Here is a 10266-nt window from a genome sequence, read left to right on the forward strand (position 1 = left end):
GACACCCTTCCTATCACCTTAAGTAATATGGAATTTCAAAATATGCTTTATGTCCACGCGCTTTGATCAATCCCAATGACTTTCTCTTTTCCGATTCCACGTACAAAAGCTCTTTGATGACCTCGCATATGTCCATGGTCCTCCTGAATCCCGAGTGAAATCATTTCAAAATGTTATGGATCTAAAAGGATTGGTGGTGGGGGTGGTGGATGGTGATTCCAATGGAAGCCCTCTCTACCTAAAGCGAAATGGATTTGAAGGCAATTTAGGGAGGTAAAATTATAGATCTTAAGATTAATTCAATGTTGAGAGTGAGGCTGAAGATAGAATCAAGGATGGATTTGGCCTCTAGTATAGTCAACTGGGTGGATTTTTTAATCCCCAGTAGCTGGTAGTCTCTGGTACAGGACAGTTGTTAAATGTCTGTGAATGAAAAAAAAAAATTTTCTTCTCCCCGAACCAACCACTTCCCTTGATTTGGTTTCCTTATTTCTGTGCTATAATTTGGTAGTTTTCCTAGTCATTCAGCCTGAAACTCACCATGGACTCATCTTTCCTTTGGGTCCTGTATTAGTCAGGGTTCTCTGCAGAAACAGAACCAGGAGGATCTACATATATAGAAAAAGAGACTCACGTGAGGAGGTGAGTTAAGTCCCAAGACCTACAGTCAGCAAGCTGGAGTCCCAGGAGAGGCAATGATATGGCCCCAGTCTGCAAAAGACCAAAGAGCCGATGTTTCAGTTCAAGTCCTGAGTCAGGAAAAGACCAATGTCCCAGCCCAGCAGTTGGGACTGCTTTCCCTACTTTCAGGAAAGTCAGACTTTATGATCTAGCCAGGTGTTCAACTGATTGGACGAGGCCCACCCACATTTAGGAGAGCAACCTGCTCGACTCAGTCTACCAATTCAAATGTGAAACTCAACCAAAAACAGCCTCACAGAGACACCCAGAATAATGTTTGGCCAAATGTCTGGGCACTCTGTGATCCAGTCTCCGAACACATAAAATTGACAAGTCCTTTCTGAGTAGCCCACAGGTCCTGCTCTTCTTCTAAGAAAGTGGTCTTGATGCAGTCAGTGTCCTGGTGGGAAAGAGAGGCACACTCAAAAGGGGATAATAAAAGCAAGGTTAGGATGAAGGAAATTTAAACTTGAGGGCTGGCGAAGGGCCCCCAGGGTCTGCAACAGTTGGAAGCCACTGTGACCTCTGGGCCTGATGGGGCAGGCAGAGAGGATGTGCCAGGCACTGTTAAAAGCACCTGATACATATTACCTCTAAAAAAACCCCTACAGTTTTATTGAGATATAATTCACATATCATACAATTCACCAATCGAAGGTGACAACTCAATGGCTGTTAGTCTATTCACACAATTGTGCAACCATCCTCACAGTTTTAGAACATTTTCTTTACCCCCAAAAGAACCCTGAACCCCTTAGCTATCACCCGCCCCAACACCCCCTTTGCCCCAACCCTAGGCAATCACTAATCTACTTTCTGTCTCTAAAGATTTGCCTATTTTGGACATTTCTTGTAAATGAAATAATAATCTGTGGTCCTTTGTGATTGGCTTCTTCCATTTAGCATGTTGTTTTTAGGTTCCTCCGTGACAACCCAGGGGCCATCATTTTACAAGTGGGGAAGTTAAGGCACAGAGAGGTTAGGTAACACCTGGTAAGTGGCAGAGCGAGAATTCACACCCAGGTGGTGTAGACAATCATGCTATGCTGCCTGTCACCAGAGCCCTCACCCAGGTCCTCAACCACCCTCAAGGGGAGCGCTATAGTAATGTCATTCCCGCCCCCATGTCAGTCTTCCCTGCCACAGTCCATCCTAAACCCAATGCCCCATTTACAACCACTCAAGTTCCGTCTGCCTCATGACCTCCATGGAACATCAGGCCCTTTTCCCTGCCCAACATCTGTTCTCCCTCCTCCTGGTGAGGGAACTCTGGCTTCCTTTGTGGGAACCACCCTTACCCCACTCTTGGCCCAGATGGCTTGGGTGGAGTTGGGTGGAGTTGTCTCCACTCTACTGGGTTCAGGAGCAACCATGTGACTAAGGTTGGCCCATGAGAGCACCACAATCCCCTGGGCCCACAGTGATTCTGGGAAATCAACGTTTCCTCTCTTCTGCAGAAGCTAGAGGAAGAGATCCTCACCTTTCTTGTGGGTGGAGGAATGTTAGGAGGTGATGCATGGAAGCGCTGCTCTAATTCTGCTGCCACACAAAAGGAGGGCCACTGCGGTCGGCGGGGGGGGGGGGCGGTCATTGTGAGCCTAATGTTGACACTGTGCAAAGCATAGAGGAGAGAGAGAGAGAGAAGCCACATATTTGGTTTGAGCTCCTGGATCAAACCATACTTGAAGAAAACCTCTGGGTTCTTCATTTAGCAGAATTAATACTTCCTATTATAGCAAAGGTGAGATGTTTTGTGTCTCTTCTAAATGCTATAAAAAGGACTGTGAAATTCACGTTTGAAAATTTTTCTATTCCACAGCACTTAGAATACTATGCTCCCTTAAAACCAAAAAATTGAGATAATTATTCTTTTCATGACCGTGGCTTATTTAAACATAAATGCATGCACAGAGCATCAGCGAGCAAGTGCAACAGGTGGCATCTCCACACAATTGTTTTTATTGTTGCAATAAAGCCGGTTGGAAGCTAAGCATGGAAAATAAAGGAAACAAAGGCTGCTCTCCCCCCTCCCACCCCACCCCCACCCCCACCCCCCTGACACCCAGCAGAACAGGGAGCATTGCTCTTCAGCATTGTTCCCAACCCATGAAGACAACTTGGTCTGCAACACGTTTCCAGCTGTCATGGCCCTAAATGGGGGGGAGAAAACAGGAACAAGAAGTCATATCTTAGCAGAAAATAGTGCAAGAAGAGAGGGGAACAGAATGGAAATCCTCAATCAGCCCAGAAAAATAAAATGTAAAGCAGGGGGAAAGCATCCATTTTGGGGGCAGATTTAAAATAAAGCCCTTGGGGAATGAAACCACGGATTCTTAGTCAGGCGGGCACATCAGAGCCCCATGTGAGTTTTTAAAATATATTCATCCCTTAGGCCAGCCACGTAGTTTCTGTTTCAGTAGGACTGGATGGAGCAGGAGGAACGGCAGATTTTTTTTTTTTTTTTTTAATCTCAAGAGTTGATTCGGATGTGCATGCCCAGTTAGGTATTTCAGGAATAAGAATTAGAAAATTCTATATAACCCTAGAAATAGAATTTTGATTTTAAAAAAGAAAGTATCATGAAGGGAAATTCTCAAAAAAAAAAAAAACCCAAAACAGCAGCAATAAATAAAAGGCATTTTGAGGAAGAAGATTTGAGACATGGTCGCGGGTTAAACGTTTGCCAGGCTCACGCCGGGTCTGGGATGCAGCTGGACAGGAGGCCTGAAGGACACTCCAAGGTTGACCTTCCTTTCCCAACTTTGTACTTTCATGCAGAAGTTTCTGTACAGGCTGGTTTTGGGCAACAGGCTTGAGCAATGGAAACCCGCATAAGGTCAAAGGGCCCACAGTGACCACTGGGCTGAAGGCAAACAGGCTCAGTAGGCGACCCACGTCCAAATATCCATAAGCCCTAGCTGACCAATAGGCTCCTTACAACCAGAGGCAGGTACCAAAAAAGGAAAATTCCTTACCTCTCCTCACTTCCCCCCTTAACTACAGCCCCTCACCTCCTCCTTGCTGACAGCCACTCCTTGGGCCTGCACCCTGCTCTCTTGCGGTATAGCCAGTAAACTTCTATCTCCTTTGTTCTGCCTTCGGGTGAGTCCTTTCCCTTCATGCCCTTCTGGCCTCCACTGGATCAGGCCCCCGTACAGTTTCTGGCTATGTTCATGTTGAGATCAGGAGGATTGTCATTACTTGTGATCAATTCATTTTGTTTCATTTTATGAGTTCACATGGGCACTTTTTTTTTTTTTTTTTTTTTAGCTAAAATTAGTTTATCAAGGGTGCCTGGGTGGCTCAGTTGGTTGGGTGTCTGCCTTCGGCTCAGATCATGATCCCGGGGTTCTGGATCTAATCCCACATTGGGCTCCCTGCTCAGGGGGAGTCTGCTTCTCCCTCTGCCCCTCCCTCCTGCTCCTGCTCACTCTCTCACTCGTAAAAATAAATAAAATCTTGAAAAAAAAATAAAATTAGTTTATCAAACATTGGTTGGGGCCAGTGAGGGGTGGGAACAGCCCCTGCCTTTAACAGGGTCACACTGTGTTGGAGAGATGGTAGGAAAGCACGTAACAACCGGCAGATGATAGAATGTGGTACCAAGGCAAAAAGCTGAAGTATGGAGAGATAAGGGAGAGGGTGTGGGATGACGTCACTTACGAGATAAGTGGGCAAATGGCCTTCCTCAGTAAAAGAGCCAATCATGTGAATCAGAAGAAGGTATGTGTGAGCAAGGTATGTCCAGGGAGCAGCCTGAACTAATGAATAAATATTCAGCGAGGCCCCCTGAATACCGCTTGATGCTTGGTTTCTCCATGTGGTACCCCTGGACAGAGACTAATCTTCCTCCCCTCTGTTTTCCTCTCTCCCTTTCCTAATAAAGAAAATGCATCCTCCCTGATAAGGATACTCTCAAGTCCGTGGGCCAGCGCAGATCGAACAGCCAGCTAAGCCCTCCACCTTTTTTTTTTTTTTTTTTTGCAGTGTGCAAGTGTGACAATCCATTCTCGTTCACCAGCGGAGATCAGGAGGTGGGATTATTGGGGCCCGATTATCACAACACGTAGCAATGACCTCGCCTTGCTCACCAGGCGTTGTCCTTGTGACATTCTGGACGTGACGAGCAGGGACGGCTGGGGGGGGGCGGAGGGGGGCGGGGCCGCTCGGAACTCAGGGCGAGGGTGCCCTCTGGTGGCCGCAGGCGGGGACCGTGAAGCCCAGGACCTTCCTTTGCCCTTGGCGCGCCCGGGAGCCCGTCTTCTACACGATCCCAGATCAAAGGACCCGTCGTGTTCTGTCACAGCCCTGCAGGGCTGCCATTTCGGGAGACAGGAGTGGGAGGAAGCACGTCCCCGAAGGCAAGAGGAGCCTTTTAAACCTTTGAAAGCATATTCAGCAGGAAAGTGCTTTGTGCTCTGGCAGAGCCAGGAAAGAGCAGTTTTGAGGAAAGGTTTCTTTTGTTCCCTCGGTTGGGAAAGGTCACATTTTCTTCTCCTCAAATCACCAGATCAAGAAGTTTTACGGAGGGCCTTAAGAAGGCCCTGGGGTGAGAATCCAGACTTTTTATCACATTCTCAAAAGAGTAGTGAATCTCCAAAAGGGGTAGGAACCCCGAGAGGTTTTTCCTTCTGAAATTCCACAGAGACTGTATTCAGTGGTGGTCCCCTGAAGCATTAGAGATCCCTAAATTTTGTGTTATTAATAACCCAAATGTCCACCAATAGAGGAAGAGGGGAAATTAGAGGCCAAGTGACCTGGTGGTTAAGTTCAAGGCTCTCCGGCGCCTGCACACTCTGTTTCTGTAAAGGGGGTGAGGAGAGCACGGGCTCCGAGGGACCGTGGCAGGAAGTGGGTGGGTGAAGCAGTCAGGGCAGGGTGGGAGCAAGGCAGCGTCGGTGGGGGCGGTGGCTCAGCTGTGAAATGGAAGAGTATTGCAGCCAACCAGAGGAATGTGGTGGATCTATACACATTGTGTTGGAAAGATGGCCAATAGATGTCACCAAAAGAAAAATGCAAACTGCAGATCAAAGATGCACAGTATTATTCCATGTGGAGAATGATCCAAACCCAAAGGTGTACATGTATGAATAAAAGATTTCTTTTTAGAGTCTGGGGAGGTACACGATGAATTATTAATAGTGGTTACTTCTTAGGGATAAGTTTGGAAGCAGTGTTTTGTGTGTGTGTGTTTTAACCTATTGTAGTTTATATTATTTCATTTCAAGTTTCTGAAGGGGTTGCTAAACAAACAGCAACGAATCTGGGCTATTTCTTTGGGAAGTGGCGGGGGGGGGGGGGGGGCGGAGAAGAAAGAAAACAATGCCATCGTGTTCCTGGCTCAGTGGGGAGCCTGCCTCTCCCTCTAACCCTCTCCCCTCTCACGCTGTTTCTCACTCTCTCTCTCTCAAATAAATACATAAAATCTTTAAAAAAAAGGAAAAAAGAAAACAATGCACTGTCTTATGTGACAGATCGCTAATAGCTAATCACAAAGTTAAGGCAGGTGGTCACAGTTTCCTGCTAAGCAACAGCAGTCTACAGAGAGATTTACTTGTCACTGTACATACCCTCTAGCACTGTTGGAATATTTCACCATGCAAATGTGTGCATTACTTTTTACAAAAAAGCTTTCATTTCTTTTTTTTTAAAGATTTTATTTATTTATTTGAGAGAGAGAATGAGATAGAGAGAGAGAGCATGAGAGGGGGGAGGGTCCGAGGGAGAAGCAGACTCCCTGCTGAGCAGGGAGCCCGATGTGGGACTCCATCCCAGGACTCCAGGATCATGACCTGAGCTGAAGGCAGTCGCTTAACAACTGAGCCACCCAGGCGCCCAAAAGCTTTCATTTCTTAAAAAAAGAACAACACCAGGGCAATTTAACCTTGTATTTGGTCCAACAAAAATTTACTGAGTGTCAGGCACTTGTGCTAAGCTCCGAAGGTATGGAAATGACTAAAACGGTCTCTGCTGTCCAGGAGTGCATGGTCTAGTTCAGCTTCTTGCACTAATGTGCTTCCAAATCACCTGGACGTGTTGTGTATTGGTTAATTATTGCTGTATAGCAAATCACCCCAAAACTCAGCCGCTGAAAACAGTAAATGTTTATTATCAAAAGTAGTTGCTGAGAGTCAGGACCTGAGGAGTGGCTTAGCTGGGTGATTCTGGCTCTGGGTCTCTCATGAGGTTGCAGGCAGAATGTCACCGGGGGCTACATCATCTGAAGGTAGGCCTGGGGCTGAAGGATTCACTCCCAAGATGGCGCCCATACATGGCTACTGGCAGGCAATCTCAGCTCTTGGCCATGGGACCCTCTCTACAGATTGACTGCTCGAGTGTTCTCACCACATGGCAGCGGGCTTTTCCTAGACTGAGTGATCCCAGGGAGAAAGGCGAAAGCTGCAATGTCTTTTATGACCCGGCAGCCTTGGCAGTCACACTCCATCATTTCTACGACTGGTGAGAAAGAAACAAGTCACCAAGTCCAGCCCACACTCAAGGCAAGGGGAATTGAGCTCCACTGAACAGAGTATCAGTGAATTTGTGGACATAGTCTAAAACCACCACATCTTGTTAGAATGAAGATTCTGATTCAGAAGGTCTGGGAAGGAGCCCCAAGTTTTGCATTTCTAACATTCTGCCAGGTGATAGCACTGCTGCTGGTCTGTGGACGACACTTTGAGTAGCAAGGGGATCAAACACATGCAAAGAACTGTACCTTCCTTGGGTTGCCTCTTTGGAACTATGCTGCTTGCAAGAATAACATCCTCTGTCCTCCTGGCATCATCTTGGGATGGTGTCCAATTTTAAAATCACATTTTCCCTGAAAGGTCGGAGCAGTAAAGTAAGGGAAAGACAAGATTACCTTGTTAATACACGAGGACAAGCTGTAATGGAATTAAAAACAGCCACAGGGGGATTCAGAAAATCTCTCTGGTCTTGTTCTGGAAGCTCTCAGAAGCATAAACCATCAGCCATCAATTCTGAAGGGGGTGCTAAACAAACAGCAACGAATCTGGGCTTTTAATAAGTATTGTACAAAATGTCTTTATATGACTAAGATTCCTGACTATAATACTTAAAAAATTAGCTTTGATATGGGAGGGCAAGAAACAGCACCAGCATCGCAGAAGATCAAGGCTTCTACATGCTTTGCTGACTTGAAGGGTGGCACGTTAAAGAAATCATTTCCCCATTCAATAGATGGGATCGAAATTTGCTTTCAAATACAGCTTAAAACTATAAATCCTGTATTTTTTTATTGCTATGATCCACATGCCTTAAAATTCGCCATTTTCAAGTATACGATTCAGTGGGTTTTTCCAATATGTTCACAAGGTTGTGCAACCATCACCACCAGCTAATTCTAAACCATTCATCACCCCAAAAAGAAACTGTCCATTAGCAGCTACTCCCCATTGCCCTCACTCCTTACAGCCTTAGCAACCACTAGTCTGTTTTTTGTCTCTATGGATTTGCCTCTTCTGGACATTTCATATATACATGGAATCCTTTGCGTCTGGCTTCCTTCCCTTAGCATTTTTTTCTTTACTTGTAGTAAACTCTACATAACACTTACCATTTAACCATTTTTATGTGTAGAGGTCAGTGGTATTAAGTACATTCACATCATTGGGCAACGATCACCACCATCTATTTCCAGCATTTTCATCTTCCCGTTCTGAAACTTTGTGCCCAAACATCATGTTTTTAAGGTCTATCATTGTTGTAGCATGTATTAGTACTTCCTTCCTTTTTATGACCAAATAGTATTTCATGGTACAGATATGCTACATTTTGCTTGTCTACTAATCACCTGATAGACATTTGGATTGGTTCTGCTTTTTGGCTATTATGAATAATGTGGCTACGAACTTTCATGTATCTGTATTTGCTTGAACTTATGTTTCATTTCTATGGGGTTGGTACCTAGGAGAGGAGTTACTGTATCATATGGTAACTGTATTTGACTGAGGAACGGCCAGACTGTTTTCCAAAGGGGCTGCACCATTTTACATTTTCACCAGCAGTGTATGAGGACCCAGTTCCTCCACACCTTTGCCAAGACGTCATTTTCCACTTTTTGGGTATAGCCACACTGTGGGTAAAGTGTTATCTCATTATGGTTTTCCCTAATGTTTTTGTGCATCTTTTCAAATGCTTATTGGCCATGTATACGTCTAATTTGGAGACATGTCTATTCAAATCCTTTGCCTATTTTTAACTGGGCTATTTGTCTTATTGTTGAGTTGTAAGAGTTCTTTATACACTCTGAGTACAAATCCCTTATCAGATCTATGATTTGCAAACATTCTTTCCCATTCTGTGGGTTGTCTTTCACCTTCTTGAAAAGCACAAAAGTTTTTATTCTAAGTCCAATCTGTGTTTTTTTGTCACTTGTATTTTTGGTGTCGTATCTAGGAAACTGTGGTCTAATCCGAGGTCACCAGACTTACCCTTATGTCTTCTTCTAAGAGTTTTAGGGTTTTAGCATTACCATTTATATTTTTAATCCACTTGAGTTAATTTTTGTAAAAGCTGTGAAGTAAGGGTCCAAACTCATTCTTTTGCATGTGGATGTCCAGCCTGGTTTTTGTTGTTGTCGTTTTGTTTTCTTAAATAATCAGCAAGAAGCATAGAGAATGTCCTTTCTTTGGTTTCTTGGCAGCATTTTCCCCCTGTCTTGGCTGGAGGATTTTGAGTTTTATAGCAAAGCATACTCTACAGACCCAGAACCCAGGGGCACAGCCTGACTTGATAGCATCTTTTCAATAAATCTCTACTGAATTGTGTGGACAAGCACATGGAGTAGTCTTGATTACTAGTTATATGAAAATGACTGCGAACACGGGAGAGCTATTTCTTCATTCAATCCCATTGATGACTATGTGCCAGTGATTAAAACAAAGATTCCTGCCCTATAGAGCTTACATTCTTGCAGGGAGAAACAGACAAAAAACAAGTACGTTATATAATATGCCAGAAGGTGGTTAAGTGTTATGGGGAAAAAAAATGGAAGAGCTGAGCAAGTGGCATGAAGCATGCAATGGGGTGGGGTTTGCAATTCTGAAATAGGTGGTCAGGGTGGGCCTCCTTTAGGAGGTGACATTGAAATAAAAGTTTGAGAGTTGGTGAGGGATCTGGCCGTGTGGCTATCTGGGAAGGAGCACTGCAGGCAGAGATGGAACAGCCATGGCAAATGCCCTGAGACAGGAGCATGCCTGGTATTTTGAGAAATGGCAAGGAGTCCAGTGTGACTTGAGCAGACTGAGGAAGGGGGAAGCAGTCAGAGAGTGAGATCATGCAGGTTCTTGGAAACCATTTTAAGGATTTTGACTTTGATGCTGAGGGAAATGGGAAAAGCCACTGGGGAGGTTCTGAGCTGAGCAGGAACATGGCCTGGCTTGAGGTTCAAAGGACCACCGTGGCTGCTGGGTTGAGAATGAATTGTGGGAGGACAGGGTAAGGCTGGAAGAATAGTATGGAGGCTTCTAAAATAATCCAGGTGAGACAAGGGTGGCAGCACCTGAGGCAGTGAGAAGGCTTTGGTAGAACCTGTAGGATGTCCCGGCTGACTGGATGGGG

At 45.2% G+C, this 10266-nt stretch overlaps 1 long non-coding RNA gene across 1 annotated transcript; it reads right to left on the minus strand.

The window, feature by feature from the left end:
• Positions 1–972: 972 nt before the first annotated feature.
• Positions 973–7777, minus strand: LOC113933712. Its single transcript, XR_003523427.2, has 3 exons — positions 7400–7777; positions 2162–2291; positions 973–1081 (listed from the first exon to the last, which is right to left on the minus strand). It is a non-coding gene; the product is annotated as an uncharacterized LOC113933712 (long non-coding RNA).
• Positions 7778–10266: the final 2489 nt, after the last annotated feature.

The sequence above is a fragment of the Zalophus californianus genome, chromosome 10 (genome assembly GCF_009762305.2).
Source record: "Zalophus californianus isolate mZalCal1 chromosome 10, mZalCal1.pri.v2, whole genome shotgun sequence".
NCBI lineage: Eukaryota > Metazoa > Chordata > Mammalia > Carnivora > Otariidae > Zalophus > Zalophus californianus.